Raw genomic sequence first — 8346 nt, 5'->3', positions numbered from 1 at the left:
CCTTAGCAGTTTGCTGATGTAGTGTGACTGTTATCAGACGTTTTTCTACCCTACGAGGCCACCCTTTGCCAGTCCTTTGGCTTAAGAGAGGATTTGTGGAGGGCTTCTTAAAAAACACCTGCCACAAAATTTTTAAGTCAGCTTGCAGCTTCTGGGATTTTAAGTGGAGCTGAATGGAATCTATAGATCAAAATGGAATGAGTTTTTATAATTTTGAGTCTTCTAATCTTTAAAAAAATTGTCTCCATTTATTAGGTCTATTCTAATTGTTTTAATATTACTTAGTAGTTTTCAGCATAGAAGTTATACACATCCTTTATTAGAATTTATATATTTTGGATACTGATATACATGCTATCATTTAAGATGTTTCATATTCTAATTGTTTTTCCAATGACTTATTTTTTAATGTGCTGACTTTGTATTCAGGTCCTTACTAAGTTTACTTATTAATTCTGTAGATTCATTTTGAATTTTCTATGTATATAATCATATTGTCTAGGAAAAATGGAAGTTTTATTTCTTCTCTTTCAATACCTCTATGTTTCTTCTTGCTTTATTATATACTATTGAATAGAAAAAGTTCAGTTTAATGTGGAATCAAAATAGTGATAGAGGCCCTGGCTGGTGTGGCTCAGTGGATCGAGTGCTGGCCTGGGAACCAAAATAGTGATAGAGGGTAACACTGCTTCATTCTTTTTTTTTTAAGATTTTATTTATTTACTTAGAGACAGGGGAAGAGAAGGAGGAAGAGAGGGAGAGAAACATCAATGTGTGGTTGTCCCTCATGTGTCCTCAACTGGGGACCTGGCCTACAACCTAGGCATGTGCCCTGACTGGGAATGGAACCAACCATCTTTTGGTTCACACAATCCACTGAGCTACACCAGCCAGAGCACACTGCTCCATTCTTGACCTTGAGGAGAAAACTTTTATTGGCTTTAAAAGCCAATAAATAAAACATTTTCTCTAAGGTTTTTGTACTTTTCTTTTGTTAGATTACAGACATTTTTTTAATCATTAGTTTGCAAAAATTTTTAAAATCATGAATGGGGTCCTGGATGGTGTAGCTCAGTGGATTGAGTGTGGGCCCGTGAACCAAAGGGTCCCTGGTTTGATTTCCTGTCAGGGCGCATGCCTGGGTTGCAGGCCAGGTCCCCAGTAGGGGGCACATGAGAAGCAACCACACATTGATGTTTCTCTCCCACTCTTCTCCCTCCCTTGTCCTCTTTCTAAAAATAAATAAATGAAATCTTTAAAAAATAAAATAAAATAATTTAAAAAAAGAAAAAATTCTAATAAGATTCATAGAAGACTCTCAAAGTGGTAGAACCACCAGCATCTTGAACTGTAAGGCAGTAGAAATTGAAAAGAAGCCTTTCAATCCCAAAACTTCTCAGGCCTGAAGCCAGCTGAGACTACTCAGCTGCAAACACGGACTTGCTTTCACATAAGAGGAAGGACGATGATAGTTCAGTGGGGCAGACCCAGGATCTCAGAGGTGGAGCTAAAAGTCACAGACAATCGTTCCCAGGACTCGAATGCTAATCAAAGGATTACCAACAAATACCCTAGTGGATTTCAAAATTTTTATTTTTCAATGACTATTGTCTGCCTACCTTGCCCCTCCCATTTTTCCCATCTTATGTTGTTTATCTTATACCTGTCCTGGCATTATATGTGTGCATGTAGAAGCCAGATGTAACTTATAGGTTTAGCTGACTAGTTTTATGATTGAGAGAAATTGTACTGGAGAGACTCTGTGTAAAAAATTGTACCTGACAAGCTTTCATCCATACCTGTACATGTTTAGATCACGCGATTATGGACCTCGAGCTGATACTGTAATGGGATGTGACTTTTAGGGGTCTTGGGAGGGGGTGAGTAAATTTTGCATGTAAGGTGAACATGCAGACTTCAAGATGGCCCCTCCTGATACTAATGCTTTTGTATAGTTTACTCCCACAGTTAACAGAGCTGACCTGTGTAGCTAACAGACTATTGCAGAAGTTAGACTATGTCACTTCCACAAAGTATAAGGTACTAAGTGTTTATTAATTTAAAATTCTAAAACTTGGGATAATTTGTTGTGTCAATAAATCATATATTTAATTTATTTAAATTTCATTATGAACTCATGGATTAAGCATATTTGATAGACTTTATTAAATCAAATATGATTGTTAAATATTTAAAGATAGCTACTAATAGAGAGGAATCACTAGAAGGGAATATGTGTGCAATGAAAAGCAGAGAAAACTTATCCAAAAGGAATCAGGAACAGGGTCAGAGAGTGAGAGAAGAAAGCAAATTGGAATAATTATGACAAATGGAAAAATCGAAGTGAGTTGTAAAAATAAGTTTAATATATCAGAAAGCCCTCAAAATTGTAAAAATATGAGGCAGAGAAAGATGAACGAGAATAAGAAGGAGGAAGAGGAGGGAGGGAGGAGAAGGAGGGAAAGGAGATGAAGAAAAGAAAAAAAGATGGTCCCTTCCAAAATAAGTCCATGTCCTTATACCCAGACCCTGTGAACGTTACCTTATTAAGAAAAAGAGCCCTGGCTGGTGTGGCTCAGTGGATTGAGCATCGGACTGGGAAACAAAGGGTCACCAGTTTGATTCTCAGTCAGGGCACATGCCTGTGTTGCAGGCCGGGTCCCCAGGAGGGGGTGTGTGAGAGGCAACCACACATAGATGTTTCTCTCCCTCTCTTTCTTCTTCCCTTCCCCTCTCTCTAAAAATAAATTTAAAAAATCTAAAAGAAAGAAAGAGAGAAAGGAAGGAAGGCAGGCAGGCAGGAAGGAAGGAAGGAAGGAAGGAAGGAAGGGAAAGTCTTTGTAAATGTAATTGAATTAAAAATCTTGAGATGGGTCATCTGAATTACTCAGGTATGCCCCAAATCCAATAAGAGAGAAAAGAAAAGGCACACACACAGAGGAGAGGCCACGTGAAGACACAGAAAGAATGAAATGATGTTGCCACAAGCCAAGAATACCTGGAGCCACAAGAAGCTGGAAGAGGTGAGAGAGGATTCATTTCCTCCTAGAGCCTTTGGAGGGACTATGGCCCTAAAGACACCTTGGCTTTGAACCTGTTCCTTCCAGAAAAAAAGTCCCATGAAGAAATAAATTTCTGTTGTTTTAAGTCACCGACAATAAAAATGTTTAAATAATAATGATATATATACAGAAAAAAGCCAACCCTCCAAGTCTTACCTCCATAAAAAGAGATATTCTGATTAGTTAAAAGAGAAAATTCTAGATATATGCTGTTTACAAAAGCCACACTTGAAACTTTGAATGTTGGCTCCCAAAATGAGCTTAATGTGAAACAAGCTAACAGACACAAATGAAGGACACAAATTCCTTTACCATACTACATAAAAGACATGAAAAATTAACTGCATAAAGATAGTGGCTGCATGGAGAAAAAGACACAGCTGCACTTTATCAATGTAACAATTACCCCTGTTCAGATCTCCACAGTCCTTCAGTCTCCTATTGTACCATCTGACTGGGATGAGGACCCCATTCCAACCTTTCCAAAGTTGCCATTCACGAAGTTTGCTTGACTTCTGTCTAGCGTATGCCAGCTCTTCTGCTAAGGCCCCTGAGTTTTTACTGTGTCACAAGATAGATCTGAAGTCCATATTCCAGGCATATCATTATCTTAGAACACCCAGATTTCAGGTCTGCTTGGGGAAGTTTTGCAAACACAATGGCACAGAAAAGTTGAAAATAAAGAGGTTAACAGTAAAGAGATGGAAAAAATACACTATGCTAGAAATAATAAACATAGAACTGTAGTGATAATATCAGAAAATATATTTCAGAACAAAAAAATAGCAGGTATCAAGAAGGTCATTTTATAATGGAAAATGGGTAAATTTATCAAAGAGGACTGACAAGAAAAAAATTCTGAGATGTCTAAAGTAAAATTACAGTGGCAAGAGAAAGAGACAAAACAGCCTGTGAATAGCTGTGGACCAGCTCTAACAAAAGACTGCTCACATCCCTGTATATCTGTTAAATTTAGGATTAGTTTCCAGGTGGCTCTTTCTGTGATTATCCACAAAAAAGAATAGCTGGGTGCAGTCAAACTACAGGAGCCTTTGCTTCTTATTCACACGTGAGTTTTGGGGACATTGTTGTGCCCTTCCCAGAACTAGTTCCTCTTCAGCTTCTCCCATCCCTGTTGTCTATAGCTGATGTAAATTCTTTCAGAACAGCTTACATCTTTCTCTCCACTACTTGATGTATAAAAACACTCGAAGACTCCTGGATGTTGAACACACATCCTTCCTATTTAGCCATGTTGCTGGTGGTTTAGACTCCATGCCCCAGAAGACTGGTCTTCTCCTTCTTCTTTTGCTAGGAATGGCTTAATAAACCCTTTCTTTTTGGGAGACTTTCAGCCATGGAAGTTAAACATTTTTGTTTAACAGGGCATAACAATCTTAAGTGTTTATGTACCTAATAATAGAACTTCAAAATACATGAGGCAAAATCTGAAGAACTGGAAGGAGAAATAAACAAATTTACAACTATAGTTAGACATTTCAGTACACTTCCCTTTCAGTGCTTGATAGAACAAGTAGGCAGAACACTAGAAGGGATACAGTAGATGGACATGAACAACATGACCAAGCAACTTGACCTGACTGACAATTCTAGACGACTCCACATGAGAACAGAAGACCACACATTCTTTTCAAGTGAACAGGGAGCATTCACCAAAATAGCATTGTGGGCCATGAAACAAGTTTCAAAAACTTCAAAAGCATTCCAATTATACAAAGTATGTTCTCTGACCACATGCTATTAAATTAGAGGTCAGTAACAGAGCAATCTCTAGACAATTCTCAAATATTTGGAAACAAAATCACATGCCTCTCATTTTACTATGATGTTGATAGGTGGGTGAGGGTCTCAGCTATCATTTAGGTCACAGCCTAAACTGGCTAACTGGCACAGAAGAAAGGAAAACTCTGGAAACTTGGTTTTCCAGTGTAGAGAGTTGAGTTGGGAGTTAAGGAAGAGCAGTCCTTTGGGGCTAATCAGCAGATTGGCAGGGATCTGGTGCGGATCCATTCCCTTCACTCCCAGTCTCTCAGTCCCTGATTCCCAGGAGCAGAGACTCTTGGAGATGCTAATCATTTTGCACACACATTAGTGGGTCTACATGGGGCCAATTATTCTGACTTCCTCACCTGCTTCCTAAACTCTCCTCAGTGAGTCATCCTCCCCATTGGTGAGCTGCTGGGCTGGCTGCTGCCCAGGGGAAAAGATGACTCTGGCATGTCTCTTGCCAGAGGGGGACCCGTTGTAAGGACCTTGCTAGAGTGGCACTGCCACACTGACCTCGCCACCTGAGCAGTTAAAATCGGTAGCAGCAGGCTCTGATCCCCAGACTGTATCTTCATCATTTTTCTCACGAGGGACTGATTGTGTTCTGACCCCCAGAGCAGTAATGGGCTGCCATCAAGTAATGTGCTGTTGCTGGAATTAAGTGGTTTGCTTAAGAACATCTCAAGCAACTTTGAAGGAAGAGATTCTCTGGTATTGGATGTGTTTATCATCAGGTAATATTCAGATTCTGGGAATTGTTAACTACCGATACATATTCTGGAAGGAAGAGAATGTCCAGGACAACGATACTCCCTCAGGCTGTTTTTTCCAGGCCATGAAGAATTTTAGCAAGTTTTTTATAAAGGACATTTACATGAGGCTCAGGAAGATATGATTGCAGAGGTATTCAACTGGGCCACACTGTAAGAAGAGTTGTCTTGGACCACACATTAAATACACAAACACTAATGAAAACTGATAAGCCAGAAAAAAAAAAGGTTTTAAGTAAGTTTACGATTTTGTGTTGGGCCGAGTCCATAGCGATCCTGGGCTGCATGTGGCCTGTGGGCCGCAGGCTGGACACCCCGGAGCCTCACTGAGAAACCGCAGTGTTCCTCAAAGTGTGGATCAGAGACCACCTGCTTCAGAATCACTAGATTTGGGGGGCCCAGCTACAAATTTATGGGAATAAATTTGGAACTAGAAGGTCTAGTTCCTTCTTCAGTGAACCTTAAGCAAGGCACTTTAAGGTATAAGAACTCTTGTTTGGGATCTTTGTTGTTTAGAGACCTTGGCTTCCTCTTTTCCATCTGTTCTCCCACTCTGCTATCCCAGGAAGGAGGCAAAGAGACAGATGTAAATAAAGTTTATTCCTCCCTCATCTACAGGTCACTTATGTTTTATTTTTGATTTTAGAGAGGGGAAGGGAGGGAGAAAGGGAGATAAACATTGATGTGAGTGAGAAACATCAATCGGTTGCCTTCCTTGCCTTCCCTACGTGCCCCAATCAGATAGGACTTGCAACCCAAGCATATGCCCTGATTGCTAATCGAACCAATGGCCTTACAGTTTGCGGGAATATACCCAACCAACAGAGCCACACCAGACCACACCATACCCTTATGGGGTTTTTTTCCCCTAGTTTTTATTCACAGGTACAAACTGCAGCCAACAGAAATAGCAGTTATTCCAGCATCCTTTTAAAAAAGTGTCAGAGATGTCAATTTCTCCACAGTTTCTTGCTTGACTAATTTTATATTCTGAATAATTTTTAATTTAGTGAAGATTGGAGAAGAGTGATGAGAGAAAAAATTAGGGAGAAAGGGAGAGACTGGATTTAAAGCAAGTGACACATCTGGAGGATGTGATAAGCTATCCACTGTGTTACCCACCACCCTACACTGTCCCATCTCACCTCCCCACCTCACCTTGAGCAGTGGTGGCATGTTTTGTTTTCTCTGCTTTTGTTTCCTCTTTTAATCTACAGAGATATTTGCAGACCCATTACCCACACTGAAGCAGTCTATTGTGGGAAGAGGATGGAAAACTGGGTCTCACGAATTTTTACACCACTCTTAACCATTTCTCAACTTCTTGAATTTCCTGTAAATTATTCTATTTTGAAATTTTTACACTCATTTTTCTGAAGTGGTTGTAATTTGCCTTAAAGCAGAATTGGCTGTTGACACCAAGGAGGCCAATGACATTTGCAACCCAAATCTACAGCTGCCGTATCACTGCAATAATGAAGTTTACTATAAACTGGCAGCTGTTGGGTTAAGAAGGACTGAATGTTATACCTCAGAGACATCAAATATATCAGAGTTATGCTCCATATGCTCTAAAAGAAGTTACCAATGCCCTGTATCCAAGTTTGCACTCATATTTAGAGTGTTTCTATTTTATTAGGGCATATCACCTCTCTGGGCAACACAATGCTGTATTTCTTGTCACCATTCACAAGGTTCTATCAGGCCACAGTGCCTTTGTTACCTACTTGACAGCTAAAATGAGTTGTCTGTATGTCCAGCTCTTTCCCTGCACTGGCCGTTTGCTGATTCTGGAAAACACACCAGTGGGACTACCGTCTTTGTCTGTTCAATACAGCTCTTTCTTCTCTGGAATCCTCTCAACATCTTTCACAGTTGTGTCATTTACTCTCATGAGGAGAGGAGGAGGGGGCTCATGAGTGTCTTTTTCCATCCCAACCCAGTCACACCTGCTGACTTCAAAGTCTTCACATTGCGAGTCTTCACCAAAGAGCATAGAGTCCTTACCCAACTCTAGAACCCAGGGGGAATTCAGGAACATGGGTGGCAAAGTGACCAATAGAACAGAGGAGAGTGTGGTATGTAGGTGATGCAGCTACAACCTTGTTCATTCTTTGAACAAAGAAGGCATTTTTACAGAGCCCCAGTCCTTGGGTGGGGCTGTTTCTTCTCCCGTGGCCACAATGGCCCTTGAGTGCAGTGTGATTCTAGTCACTGGAAATGACTGTGCCTTTGTGAAGAAAAGGTGGCTCATGCTCCTGAGTGCAGGGTCTCAGCCCTACCTCATCCCCATCTCTTTACACCCCCAGCGCTTATCACCTTTAGAACCTGCAATAGTGCTTGGCTTATGCTGAGCTCACAGAGGCAGTTTTATCACTCAGCCAAAGAACCACCCTTAATTCCTCTAGAACTGTCTGAATTCCTGTTTAGTCACTCTTGCTTAGAACCTGTGTCTCTCTCCATCTTGTTTGGTCATTGATTGCTTGCCTAATTTTGTTGTTTCATTTTATTGATTATGTTTAATTATGTGTTGTTAGGTCTATCCCCCCAACAAGAATAATCAAAGCTGACATTCTTTGAAATTTTCCCATGTGACAGGCTTTGTTTAAGTGCTTTACATGGATTAACTCACTGAAGTTTTACAATGTTTTGAGGTTAAAGCTATTGTCCCCTTTTACAGATGAGAAAACAAACTCAGACAGGTCAAACAATATTCCCAAGATAAC

Source organism: Sturnira hondurensis, unplaced genomic scaffold (genome assembly GCF_014824575.4).
Source record: "Sturnira hondurensis isolate 20B ecotype Veracruz unplaced genomic scaffold, ASM1482457v3 Scaffold0025484, whole genome shotgun sequence".
Lineage (NCBI taxonomy): Eukaryota > Metazoa > Chordata > Mammalia > Chiroptera > Phyllostomidae > Sturnira > Sturnira hondurensis.
This window is presented reverse-complemented; position numbering follows the sequence as displayed.